Consider the following 14,891-nt stretch of genomic DNA (forward strand, 5'->3'; position numbering starts at 1 on the left):
TGCGGCTCTTCTTCCCGCACCTGCAGCTCTTCTTCTTGCACAGCCATCATGGACTGTAGAGGAGAAAGTTCCAAATGTAAATAGAGGAAACAATATCTGCCATGTTTATATTTTAACACGGAGGCAAATGCTTTTGCATATCATATCACTATCAGCCAGTAATGCAAGAGAAAACGAAACAAGAATAGGGCTCTGCAAGGGCTGTTCCAGAGCCCTTGCAACTTGAAGAAGATAATGAAGGGCATTTCATGCAGGTAAGAAGTGTCTCCTCAGTGTTACCAACCCAATTTCTGAAAGAAAAAAGATGGTAAAATACTTAACTCCCAGCCACGTGTGGTGGCTCACGCATGTAATTCCAGCACTTTGGGAGGCTAAGGTGGGTGGATCACCTGAGGTTGAGAGCTCGAGACCAGCCTGACCAACATGGAAAAACTCTGTCTCTACTAAAAATAAAAAATTAGCTGGGCATGGTGGTGCATGCCTATAGTCCCAGCAACTCGAAAGCCTGAAGCACAAGAATCACTTGAACCCTAGAGCTAGAAGTTGCAGTGAGCTGAGACTGCACATAGCACTCCAGCATGGTGGCTCACACCTGTAATCCCAACACTCTGGGAGGCCGAGGCGGGCAGATCAACTGAGGTTGGGAGTTCAAGACCAGCCTGACCAACATGGAGAAACTCCATCTCTACTAAAAATACAAAATTACCTTGGCATGGTGGTGCATGTCTGTAATCCCAGCCACTCGGGAGGCTGAGACAGGAGAATTGCTTGAACCCAGGAGGCAGAGGTTGCAGTGAGCCGAGGTCGCGCCACTGCACTCCAGCCTGGTGCCTGGTGACGGAGTGAGACTCTGTCTCAAAAAAAAAAAAAAATAAATAAATAAATAAATAAATAAACTTATCTCGGCATAACATTATCTTCAAATTCATCATCTGCATTTCTAATAGGAGATTTTCTTTTAGCTCTTTCGCTTGTGCTCACCAGACAAGGTTTGATAGCAACTATTTGTCACCAGCACAGATGAACCAATTCAAGGAGAGCAATAAACAGGACTATTAAGTTCCCCCAAAGAAAGTCCTTAGAATAAAATATCTCCTCTGGTTGCCACAAGAGTAAGACAATGGTCCATTATATAAAATTCCAATCTAATAAATGATTAAATTTAATGTTGTCTGTTTTCCAAATGTTTTATTTTGTTCAGGCTCTGTTGTGGTGACCAGGGATTGGAAAATGACTGCAAAGAGGCTCTGCGGAACCTGGGGAGGTAAGAAACGTATTCTAAGAGGGGACTGAGGTGATGGCTGCAAAATTCTTTTTTTTTTTTTAATATGTATATATTTTTTAAAGACGAGGTTTCACCATGTTGGTCAGGCTGTTCTTGAACTCTTGACCTCAGGTGATCCACCCACCTTGGCCTCCAAAGTGCTTGGATTACAGGCGTGAGCCACCACGCCCGGCCGATGGCTGCAAAATTCATAATCTACTTAAATTATTCAATTCTACATTTGCGATTAGTGACTGTCATTACAAGTAACTTGTTAAATGAAATTTCTGGTTTCTGGCCGGGCGCGGTGGCTCACGCCTGTAATCCCAGCACTTTGGGAGGCCGAGACGGTTGGATCACGAGGTCAAGAGAGTGAGACCATCCTGGCCAACATGGAGAAACCCGGTCTCTATTAAAAATACAAAAATATTAGCCGGATGTGGTGGCACGCGCCTGGAGTCCCAGCTACAAGGGAGGCTGAAGCGGAGGAATCACTTGAACCAAAGAGAGGGAGGTTGCAGGGAGCCAGGATTGCGCCACTGCACTCCAGCCTCGTGAGAGAGCAAGAATCCGTTGAAAATCAATCAATCAAACAATCAATTCATCAACAAATGCGAGACAGCCTCTAAATCATTATATAGATAGTTAAGGAAATGAATAAATGCAAGCCTGCACACAAATACATAAGTATATAAATAAATGTAGCCAGCCTGGGTTTAAATAAATAAATGAGTAAATGTGAGCCTGCCTCTAAATAATTACATAGTTACACAGATAAATACATAAATCCAAGCCTGCCTCCAAATATATAAATAATTGCTACCTGCTTCTCCATAAGTACATAAGTAAATAAATAAATAAATGTAAGTCTGCCTCTAAATAAATCGATAGATAGATACATAAATCAATAAATAAATAGCCCCACTTGGAGACTCATGCTTTTAATCCCCCATCAACTGGAAGCCTGAGGAGGGTATATTACCTGAGGTCAGGACATCGAGACCAGTCTGGCCAAGATGGCGAAAGAAACCCTGTCTCTATTTAAAAAATAATAAGGTGAAAATAATTAATTAAAAAAAAAAAAATATATATATATATATATATATGTATATACACAAATAAATAAATGCAAGATGGTCTGCCTGCCTCTAAGTAAACAAATAAATAAGTAAGTAAATAAATAAAGGCAGGGTGCAGTGGCTCACGCCTGTAATCCCAGCACTTTTGGAGGCCGAGACAGGCAGATGACGAGGTCAAGAGATCGAGACCATTCTGGCCAACATGGTGAAACCTCGTCTCTACTAAAAATAGAAAAATATTAGCCAGGAGTGGTGGCACGTGCCTGTGGTCCCAGCTACTCGGGAGGCTGAGGCAGAAGAATTGCTTGAACCCAGGAGGTGGAGGCTGCAGTGAGCCAAGACTGCACAACTGCACTCCAGCCTGGTGACAGAGAAGACTCCGTTTTAAATAAATAAGTAAATAAATAATAAATAAATGCGAGCCTGCATCTAAGTTAATAAATGCAAGCCTGCCTCTAAATCATTAAACAGATAGATAAGTAAATAAACAAATGCAAGGCTGCACACTAATACATATGTATATAAATAAAGGTTGCGAGCCTGGGTCTAAATAAATAAATGAGTAAATGTCAGGCTGCCTCTAAATAATTAGATAGCTAGATAGATAAATACATCAATCCAAGCCTGCCTCAAAATACACAAATAAAGTAAATAAATATAGAAATAACTAAATGCCACCTGCTTCTCCGTAAGTATGTCAGTAAATAAATAAATAAATGCAAGTTTGCCTCTAAATAAATCGATTCATACATAGATAAAGAAATCAATAAATAAATAGCCCTGCTTGGTGGCTCATGCTTTTAATCCCCCGCCCATTTGGAGCCTGAGCTGGGCATATCACCTAAGGTGAGGACATTGAGACCAGCCTGGCAAAGGTTCTCTTTAAAAAGAAAACCCTGTCTCTATTTAAAAAAAGTAGTAAGACAAAAATAATGAAATAAATAAATATAGATTTATATATATAAATAAATGCAAGACGGCATGCCTGCCACTAAGTAAATAAATAAGTAATTCAGTAAATAAATAAACAAAGGTGGGTGCAGTGGCTAAAGTCTGTAATCCCAGCACCTTGGGAAGCCAAGTCGGGCGGATCACCTGAGGTCGGGAGTTCAAGACCTGACTGACCAACATGGTGAAACCCTGTCTTCAAAAAACAATAAAAAAAAGAAAAAGAAAAAAAAGGAAATAAGTAAATAAATGCAAGAGTGCCTCTAAATCACTATAGTTAAGAAAATGAATAAATGTAAGCCTGCACACAAATACATAAGTATAAAAATAATGTTGTGAGCCTAAGTCTGAATAAAATAAATGAGTAAACGTGAGCCTGCCTCTAAATAATTAGATAGCTAGCTAGATAAATACATAAATCCAAGCCTGCCTCCAAATATAAAAATAAATAAATAAGTAAATTCGACCTGCTTCCCCATAAATACATCAGCAAACAAATAAATAATGCAAGTCTGCGTCTAAATAAATCAATTAATAGATAGATAAATAAATCCATAAATAAGCAGCCCCACTTGGTGGCTCATGTTTCTAATCCCCCACCCACTGGGAGCCTGAGCCGGCTATATCACCTGAGGTCAGGACATCGAGATCAGCCTGGCCAAGATGGTGAAAGAATCCCTATCTCTATTTAAAAAAACAATAAGGTGAAAATTATTAAATAAATAAATAAAAATATAAATACATAAATGCAAGACAGCCTGCCAGCCTCTAAGTAAATAAATCAGTAATTAGGCAAATAAATAAAGAAAGGCTGGGCGAGATGGCTCAGTCCTGTAATCCCAGCACTTTGGAAGGCCGAGATGGGCGGATCGCAAAGTCAAGAGATCGAGACCATCCTGGCCGACATGGTGAAACCCTGTCTCCACTAAAAATACAAAAATATTAGCCAGGCACGGTGGCACTCGCCTGCGATCCCAGATACTCTGGAGGCTGAGGAGGAAGAATCGCTTGAACTCAGGAGGCGGAGGTTGCAGTAAGCCAAAATTGGGCCAGTGCACTCCAGCCTGGTGACAGAGCAAGACTCCCTCTAAGATAAATAAACAAACAAACAAATTATAAATGAGTAAATAAATGCAAGACTGCCTCTAAATCATTATACAGACAGTTAAGAAAATGAATAAAAGCAAGCCTGCACACAAATACATAAGTATAAAAACAATATTGTGAGCCTGGGTCTAAATTAAGTAAATAAATAAATAAAGGCCGGGTGCAGCGGCTAAAGCCTGTAATCCCAGCACCTTGCTGGGTCACGAGGTCAAGAGATCAAGACCATCCTGGCCGACATGGTGAAACCCCATCTCTACTAAAAATACAAAAATATTAGCCAGGCGCGGTGGCACTCGCCTGTGGTCCCAGATACTCCGGAGGCTAAGGAGGAAGAATCGCTTGAACCCAGGAGGCGGAGGCTGCAGTAAGCCAAGATTGGGCCAGTGCACTCCAGCCTGGTGACAGAGCAAGACTCTGTCTAAAATAAATAAAGAAATTGGCCCGGCGCAGTGGCTCCCACCTGTAATCCAAACACTTTGGAGGCCAAGGCGGGCGGATCACCTGAGGTCCGGAGTTCAAGACCTGACTGACCAACATGGTGAAACCCCGTCTTTAAAAATAAGAAAAAGAAAAAAAGAAAATAAAAAGCAAATAAGTAAATAAACAAATAAGTAAATAAATGCAAGACTGCCTCTAAATCATTATAGTTAGGAAAATGAATAAATGCAAGCCTGCACACAAATACGTAAGTATAAAAATAATGTTGTGAGCCTGGGTCTAAATAAAATAAACGAGTAAACATGAGCCCGCCTCTAAATAATTAGATAGCTAGACAGATAAATACATAAATCTGAGCCTGCCTCCAAATATATAATTAGCCCCGCTTCTCCATAAGTACATCAGCAAATAAATAAATAAATGCAAGTCTGCCTCTAAGTAAATCAATTAATTGATAGATAAATAAATCCATAAATAAGCAGCCCCACTTGGTGTCTCCTGTTTCTAATCCCTCGCCCATTGGGAGCCTGAGCTGGCTATATCACCGGAGGTCATGACATCGAGACCAGCCTGGCCAAGATGGTGAAAGAAACCCTGTCTCTATTTAAAATATAATAAGGTGAAAATAATTAAATAAATAAACACATATATATATACACACACATATATATATAAATGTCAGATGGCCTGCCTACCTCTAAGTAAATAAATAAATAAGTAAGTAAATAAAGAAAAGTAAGTAAGTAAAGAAAGGCCGGGTGTGGTGGCTCATGCCTGTAATCCCAGCACTTTGAGGGGCCGAGACAGGCAGATCACGAGGTCAAGAGGTCAAGACCATTCTGGCCAACATGGTGAAACCTCGTCCCTACTAAAAATACAAAATTATTAGCCAGGCCTGTTGGCACACACCTGTGGTCCCAGCTACTCGGGAGGCTGAGGCGGAAGAATCGCTTGAACCCAGGAGGCGGAAGTTGCAGTGAGCCAAGATTGCACAAAAGCACTCCAGCCTGGTGACACAGCAAGACTCTGTCTAAAATCAATCAATCAATCAATCAATCAATCAATCAGAGCCTGCATCTATGTAAATAAATGCAAGCCTGCCTCTAAATCATTATACAGATAGGTAAGTAAATGAATAAATGCAAGGCTGCACACTAATACGTAAGTATATAAATAAATGTTGCAAGCCTGGGTCTAAACAAATAAATGAGTAAATGTGAGCCTGACTCTAAATAATTAGATAGCTAGATAGATAAATACAGAAATCCAAGCCTGCCTCCAAATATATACATAATTAAATGCCACCTGCTTCTTCATAAGTATGTCAATAAATAAATGCAAGTCTGCCTCTAAATATAACAATTAATAGATAGATACATAAATCAATAAATAAATAGCCCCCCTTGGGGGCTCATGCTTTTAATCCCCCACCAATTGGGAGCCTGAGCCGGGTATATCACCTGAGGTCAGTACATCGATACCAGCCTGGCCAAGATGGTGAAAGAAACCCTGTCTCTATTTTAAAAACAATAAGGTGAAAATAATTAAATAAATATATATATATATATAAATAAATAAATGCAAGATGGCCTGCCTGCTTGTAAGTAAATAAATAAGTAAGTAAGTAAATAAAGGCTGGGCTCAGTGGTTCCCGCCTGTAATCCCATCACTTTGGGAGGCCAAGACAGGCGGATCACAAGGTCAAGAGATTGAGACCATTCTGGTCAACATGGTGAAACGTCGTCTCTACTAAAAATACAAAAATACTAGCCAGGCATGGTGGCAAACACCTGTGGTCTCAACTGCTCGGGAGGCTGAGGCGGAAGTATCGCTTGAACCCAGGAGGCAGACGTTGCAGTGAGCCAAGATTGCACAACTGCACTCCAGCCTGGTGACAGAGCAAGACTCCGTCTAAAACAAATCAATCAATCAATAAATAAATCCGAGCCTGCATCTAAGTAAATCAATGCAAGTCAGTCTCTAAATCATTATATCGATAGATAAGTAAATAAATAAATGCAAGGCTGCACACTAATACATAAGTATATAAATAAATGTTGCGAGCCTGGGTCTAAATAAATAAATGAGTAAATGTCAGGCTGTCTCTAAATAATTAGATAGCTAGATAAATACATCATTCCAAGCCTGCTTCAAAATATATAAATAAATAAATAAGTAAATAAATATAGAAATAACTAAATGCAATCTGCTTCTCCATAATACGTCAGTAAATAAATAAATAAATGCAAGCTTGCCTTTAAATAAATTGATTGGTAGACAGATAAATAAATCAATAAATAAATAGCCCCGCTTGATGGCTCATGATTTTAATCCCCTGCCCATTTGGAGCCTGAGCCAGGTACATCACCTGAGGTCAGGACATAGAGACCAACCTGGCCAAGATGGTGAAAGGAACCCCGTCTCTATTTAAGAAAATAGTAAGGTGAAAATGATTAAATAAATAAATATAGATTTATATAAATTAATAAATGCAACACGGCCTGCCTGCCAACTAAGTAAATAAATAAATAAATAAAGGCCGGGTGCAGTGGCTAAAACCTGTAATCCCAGCACCTTGAGAGGCTAAGATGCGCAGATCACGAGGTCAAGAGATCGAGACCATCCTGGCCGACATGGTGAAACCCCATCTCTACTAAAAATACAAAAATGTTAGCCAGGCACAGTGGCACTCGCCTGTGCTCCCAGATACTCCAGAGGTTGAGGAAGAAGAATCGCTTGAACCCAGAGGGTGGAGGTCACAATAAGCCAAGACTGGGCCAGTGCACTCCAGCCTGGTGACAGAGCAAGACTCCCTCCAAAATAAATAAATAAGTAAGTAAATACATGCGAGACTGCCTCTAAAGTATTATACAGATAGTTAAGAAAATGAATAAATGCAAGCCTGCACACAAACACGTAAGTATAAAAATCATGTTGTGAGCCTGGGTCTAAATAAAACAAATGAGTAAATGTGAGCCTGCCTCTAAATAATTAGATAGCTAGATAGATAAATACATAAATCCAAGCCTGCCTCCAAATATATAAATAAATAAATAAATAAGTAAATTCGACCTGCTTCTCCATAAGTACATCAGCAAATAAATAAATAAATAAATGCAAGTCTCCCTCTAAATAGATCGATTAATAGATAGGTAAATAAATCAGTAACTAAGCAACCCCTCTGGTGGCTCATGTTTTTAATGCCCCGCCCATTGGGAGCCTGAGCCGGCTATATTACCTGAGGTCAGGACATCAAGACCAGCCTGGCCAAGATGGTGAAAGAATCCCTGTCTCTATTTAAAAAAATAATAAGATGAAAATAATTAAATAAATAAATAAAAATATAAATAAATAAAAGCAAGCCGGCCTTCCTGCCTCTAAGGAAATAAATCAATAATTATGTAAATAAATAAATAAAGGCCGGGCGAGATGGCTCAGTCCTGTAATCCCAGCACTTTGGGAGGCCGAGATGGTTGGATCACGAGGTCAAGAGATTGAGACCATTCTGTCCAACATGGAGAAACCCAGTCTAAAAATACAAAAATATTAGCTGGGTGTGGTGGCACGCACCTGGGTTCCCAGCTACAAGGGAGGCCGAGGCGGAAGAATCGCTTGAACCGCTTTGGAGGAGGTTGCAGTGAGCCAGGATTGTGCCACTGCACTCCAGTCTGGTGAGAGCAAGAATCTGTCTAAAATTAATCAATCAATCAATCAATCCATCAAGAAATGCGAGACAGCCTCTAAATCATTATATACATAGTTAAGAAAATGAATAAATGCAAGCCTGCATAAATCCAAGCCTGTCTCAAAATATACAAATAAATAAGTAAATAAATATAAATACAAACGTTAGCCAGGCATGGTGGCATGGCCCTGTAATCCCAGCTACTGAGGAGGCTGAGACAGGAGAATCACTTGAACCTGGGAGGCAGTGGTTGCAGTAAGCCGAGATTGTGCCACCAGTTTCCAGCGTCGGCAAAATAGCAAGACTCCATCTCAAAAAAACCCCAAACTTATCCGGAACCTCTGTCTCTATTTCTAATAAATTGCTTTTCTGAAAAAAAAAAAAAAAGTCACAAAATCAACTGGTCCTATCATACCTTACGTCTGCCTTCATTTTCCTGGTACAAAGAAAACATTGTTAAAGCCCAACAATAAATTAGAAAACTGCTGAATAGTAAAAAATAAATGAAAAGGCACTAAAGAAGATGGCTGATCATTAGCAGCTCAGGCTCGTAGCTCCCAGTGAAAGCACAGAGAACGAGAGGACGCCACACTTTCAGACGAGTTTTTGTTGCTCATGGACCAAGAGATTCCCAGCAGAGGAGCCCCACGGGTAGCCAGGGCGACTCTTGTGGCCGGCGCGGCGGTTTTGCTCACACCTCAGCGCAGTAGTTCTTGGTGTAGAGTCCGGAGATTCCCGGGCAGAAAAGCACCATCAATCTTAACACCGCTGTTTTGGCCGGCGCAGTGGATTGCTTAGATTTTGGCGCTGGAAATCAACAAGTTGGACGTCCACTCAGAGACCTAGTTAGAAAGTCGGTAATTACAAAGACGACAGAGGGATAAATACATAATGAAGGGAAGAAATCAGCCTAAAAAGGCAGAGAATACTCAAAATCAGAATGCCTCTCCCTCTACAGGGGATCACAATTCCTCATCAGTTAATGGAACAAGGATTAATGGAGAACGAGTGTGTTCCAATAACAGAAGCAGGTTTCAAAAGGTGCGTGATAAGAAACTTCTGTGAATTAAAAGAACTTGTTCTAACCCAGTGCAAAGAAACTAAGAACCTTGAAAGAAGATTTGATGAAATGTTAACGAGAATGGACAATTTAGAGAGGAATATAAGTGAATTGATGGAGCTGAAAAACACAACACGAGAACTTCACGAAGTATGCACAAGTTTAAACAGTCGAATTGATCAAGCAGAAGAAAGGATATCAGATGTCGAGGACCAGCTTAGTGAAATGAAACGAGAAGACAAGAATGGAGAAAAAAGGATAAAAAGGAATGAGCAAAGTCTCCAGGAAATATGGGACTATGTGAAAAGACCTAATTTACGTTTGATAGGAGTACCTGAATGTGATGAAGAGAATGAATCCAAGTTGGAAAATACTCTTCAGGATATCATTCAGGAAAACTTTTCCAACCTAGCAAGGCAGGGTAATATTCAACTTATTCAATTTTCATCTTATTATTTTTTTAAATAGAGACAGGGATTCTTTCACCATCTTGGCCAGGCTGGTCTTGATGTCCTGACCTCAGGTAATATAGCCGGCTCAGGCTCCCAATGGGCGGGGCATTAAAAACATGAGCCACCAGAGGGGTTGCTTAGTTATTGATTTATTTATCTAATATTCAACGCCAGGTAATACAGAGACCACCACAAAGATATTCTTCAAGAAGACCAACCCCAAGGCACATAATCGCCAGATTTATTAGGGTTGAAATGAAGGAGAAAATACTAAGGGCAGCCAGAGAGAAAGGTCAGGTTACCCACAAAGGGAAACCTATCAGACTTACAGCAGATCTCTCAGCAGAAATCCCACAAGCCAGAAAAGAGTGGGGGCCAATATTTAACATCCTTAAAGAAAAGAACTTTCAACCCAGAATTTCATATCCAGCCAAACTAAGCTTTACAAACGAAGGAAAAATTAAATCTTTTGCAAACAAACAGGCACTTAGAGACTTCGCCACCACCAGGCCTGCTTTACAAGAGCTTCTGAAAGAAGCACTATATATAAAGGAACAACCAATATCAGCCTTTCCAAAAATATATCAAAAAGCAAAGAGCATTAATACAATGAAAAGTTTACACCAACTAATGGGCAACATACAGCTAGCATCAAATGGCAGTATTAAACTTACATAAATTCTAATTGGATAAAAAGCCAAAACCCATGGGTATGCTGCATCCAGACCCATCTCACATGCAACGATACACAAAGACTCAAAACAAAGAGGAGGAGGAAGATTTACCAACCAAACAAGAGAGTAAAAATAAACAAATAAATAAAATGCAAGAGATGCAATTCTCGCCTCTGATAAAGTAGACTTTAAAGCAACAAAGATCAAAAGAGGCAAAGAAGGACATTACATAATGGCAAAAGGATCAATGTAACAAGAAGAGCTAACAATTCTATAGATCAACAAGACAGAAAATTAACAAGGACATCCAGGACTTGAACTCAGACCCGGAACAAGTAAACTTCATAAACATTTACAGAACTCTCCACTTCAAATACACAAAATATACATTACCACCTCACACCTATTCCAAAAGTGACTACATAATTGGAAGTAAATCACTCCTCAGTAATCACATAGCATTTCATAGGTTTAAATGAAATATTGGTTGGCTGCTTGTTTGTTATTTTCTTCCCTTATTCCTTCCTGTCTACATCATTAAGTATAATTATTGGTATAAAAGAGGTTTTCAATACCCATTACTAAACTGCATTCTAGCCTGGGCAAGAAAGCAATACTCCCATTCTCTCTCTCTCTTTCTCTTCCTTTTTCTTCCTCTTCTTCATTCTTTTTTTCTTTCTTCAAAAAAAAAAAAAAGAAAAAGAAAAAGAAACATGGCCCTGTCAACACTTTAATTTGAGCCATGTTAGACCTAATTTCAGACTTCTGATCTCTAGAACTATAAAATCATAAGTCTGTGTTTTTTTAGCCACTGTTTGTGATAATTTGTTAGAGAAGCAACAGGAAACTAACACATTCCTGCTGCATCCTTGATCTGGATTTCTTCTTCCTTCTACTCCATCTATCCAAAATCCACCCAGGCTTAATACAATCTTTAGGTGTATTGGGTGCTTATCATATGCAAAACATCTGGCTAGATACCAGTAGATAAAGAATGCAAGATACAAAGATGAACAAGAGACCTGCTCCCAACTTCAAAAGAGCTCCAAGTCTGGGGCAAGGGAGGCAAAAAAAAAAAAGGTGCTAAAATAGAAGGCAAAATGAGGAAAAGAAATGAAAGGAATATAAAATGATCCAGAGAGGTATCATATATATGAACAAAAATCAAGAGGTAGAACAAAATGTATTCATCATGATGGCTCTCGGTGGTCTCAGGGTGATATTAGCCATCCGAATTAATATATTTTCTTCAATGATATTAAATAAATATCAGTGCCCTTTATAGCCCGACTTTTTTTTTTTTTTTTTTAGGAGACGGAGTTTCGCTCTTGTTACCCAGGCTGGAGTGCAATGGCGCGATCTCGGCTCACCGCAACCTCCACCTCCTGGGTTAAGGCAATTCTCCTGCCTCAGCCTCCTGAGTAGCTGGGATTACAGGCACGCGCCACCATGCCCAGCTAATTTTTTGTATTTTCAGTAGAGACGGGGTTTCGCCGTGTTGACCAAGATGGTCTCGATCTCTTGACCTCGTGATCCACCCGCCTCGGCCTCCCAAAGTGCTGGGATTACAGGCGTGAGCCACCGCGCCCGGCTTTTTTTTTTTTTTTTTGGAGACAGACAGTCTCTCTGTCACCAGGCTGGAGCGCAGTGGCGCGATCTTGTCTCACTGCAACCTCCGCCTCCTGGGTTCAAGTGATTCTCTTGCCTCAGCCTTCCAAGTAGCTGGGACTACCTGCGCACACTACCATGCCCTGCGAATTTTTGTATTTTCGGTAGAGATAGGGTGTAGCCTTACTTTTATAATAGAACAGCCTTTAATAGGACATGGATCACAAAAGGAAAGGAACACACATTGAGTGCTGACTATATGCAAGGCATTGTTTTAGACACCAAAGCGCTGTTCTCATTTAATCTCTGCAATCACTGTGTGAAACAGGCACTATTCCTGACTTAAGATTTTGACACTGAGGCTCAGAGCAATCCATAAAACAAATGACGACATGGGTAGCCCCAGTAATTGTCCCTGTTTTTTATCCCCTGTTCAGTATCATAAGCATCTACACTTCAGGAATAAAAAAAGGCATAAAAAGAACACAATAGTTAAACAAATAAAAATTTCAACAAAGAATAAAAGGAAAAAATAGCCATTCTCTTACCTCTCTGGATGGGCATGGAACTTCACCAGACTGCTAGAGAGCTGTCTCTTTGCCTCTAAGTCCTCACTGAGCTGACTCTGTTCATCTACTAGTCCTTCTAGCATCAGCAGCAACTGAGGAAAGAAGAGAGAAGAAGCAATACACAAATGGCACAGTGAGACATGAAGCCACAGTTCATCCTGAGAAACAAGAAAATGCATTAGCATGTACTATGACTTAAAAAGCCCGCTATCTTAGTTTTAAGTTTTTGATAGTATTTTATAGTTTTCCCAAGAAGCAAGAAAATGCATTAGCATGTACTATGACTTAAAAAGTCCGCTATCTTAGTACTTAAGCTTTTGATAGTTTTGTATAGTTTTCAAATCAATGTCATATTCACTATCTTTTTAATCTTTAAAACCCTGTAAGGTGGAATTCAAACATGGGAGCAAAAAGAAGAAAAAGGAGAGAGAACCTGGAAGCTCAGGAAAGCAGCTAAGAGAAAGGAGTAAGAGGGAAACGGGACAGGCAAGAGGGAAACATATATAATAGGAGTTACCAGTATTCTTCATTCATTCAATAAATATTTATTGAGCACCTTCTATGGGAAAGACTCTGTTCCAGATTCTAAGGGAAAGCCTACTATCTAGTGGAGGAAAAAAACATTCATTAATCATAGACGTGTGCCATTGTGAGTGTAATAGTGCTATAAAGATAACAAGCTATGACAATGTATAACCAACAGAGAGCTGTTTAAAGTAGAGCTGAAAGCCTGAGTAGTTAGTGAGAGAGATGCTAATGGAGACAGGGAGTACAGGCAAATAAGTCTGTTGGAAAAGAAAGGTTAAACGGGGCTGTAGCTATAAAGTTGGGGCAAAGGCAGGGGTTTCTTTCTCTTTTTTTAGACTGGGAGAGATGTGAACATGGTTAAATGCAGATAGAGGAGAAAGATTCAGTTGAGAGGGAGATGACTTAGGTATGAGTGTGAGGGATAACTATTGCTATGTGTCCAAAAGAACTGCTGCTCTTTACAGAACCACACGTCAGAAAGAGGCATCTATAGCTGCTACCGATCAAAGTAGGAAACTTTAGAGCAGTTTCCCGATGAAATACCATTTATGAAAAACCAATACCATGGTTTATTTCACAGTAGAAAAACAAGGTTTGTGCCGGGTGTGGTGGTATGCACCTGCAGCTCCAGCTACTCAGGAGGCTGAGGCAGGAAGATGCCTTGAGCCCCAGAGTTTGAGGCTGCAGTGAGCCATGGTCGTACCACTGCACTCGAGCTTGGGTGACACAGTGAGACTCCGTGTGTGTGTGTGTGTGTGTGTGTGTGTGTGCGCGCGTAGAGAGAGAGAGACATTGAGAGTGAGAGTGTGAGAGTGAGAGAGTGAGAGTGAGAGAGTGAGAGAGAGAGAGAGAGAGTGAGAGTCTATATTCCAGTGACTTACCTGTTGTCTTTGGTTTCCTCAAATTTCTTGACCTAGGATTCTACTGAAGCAACTGTTTCCCAAAGAAGTAATACTTTCTGGGTCAGGCGTTCCACAGCTGATATGTCTTCAGGATAACCAGTTGTATTTGCAGGTCCTAGAAGTCAAAAAGTAAGTGTAAACATGAAAATAGTAATAAAAGTATTATTCAGTTGACAAGCAGAGAACAAATGTTCTTGAGACAGTCCGCCTATACTTTCAAGTGGGATATTGATAAGCACTGGGCAAGGGATTCAATGTGTGCATAGTGTCTGAAGATGCCCTACAGGTAATCTGAGATGTGAACATTTCCAATGATCTGTAAAAAGTTTTGAAGGACCTTTATGAGGTCTTCATTAATCTGTATTTTCCTGGTGAGAGGCCCCATATCAGCAGCCTGCACCTGCGGCTCCTCTTCCGCACTTGCGGCTCCTCTGCACCTGCGGCTCTTCTTCCGCACCTGTGGCTCCTCTTCCCGAACCTGCGGCTCCTCTTCCGCACCTGCGGCTCTTCCTCTTGCACCTGTGGCTCTTCTTCCACACCTGCGGCTCTTCTTCCTGCACCTGCGGCTCTTCTTCCC

The 14,891-nt window shown here is 40.4% G+C and overlaps 1 long non-coding RNA gene across 1 annotated transcript; it reads right to left on the minus strand.

Moving 5' to 3' along the window:
• Positions 1 to 2: 2 nt before the first annotated feature.
• Positions 3 to 14,883, minus strand: LOC135272262 (uncharacterized). Its single transcript, XR_010340367.1, has 4 exons — positions 14,772 to 14,883; positions 14,294 to 14,429; positions 12,864 to 12,976; positions 3 to 53 (listed from the first exon to the last, which is right to left on the minus strand). It is a non-coding gene; the product is annotated as an uncharacterized LOC135272262 (long non-coding RNA).
• Between the last annotated feature and the right edge of the window lie 8 nt (positions 14,884 to 14,891).

Source organism: Aotus nancymaae, unplaced genomic scaffold (genome assembly GCF_030222135.1).
Source record: "Aotus nancymaae isolate 86718 unplaced genomic scaffold, 86718_ANA_hifiasm-v0.15.2.pri h1tg000108l, whole genome shotgun sequence".
In the NCBI taxonomy this organism is placed as follows: domain Eukaryota; kingdom Metazoa; phylum Chordata; class Mammalia; order Primates; family Aotidae; genus Aotus; species Aotus nancymaae.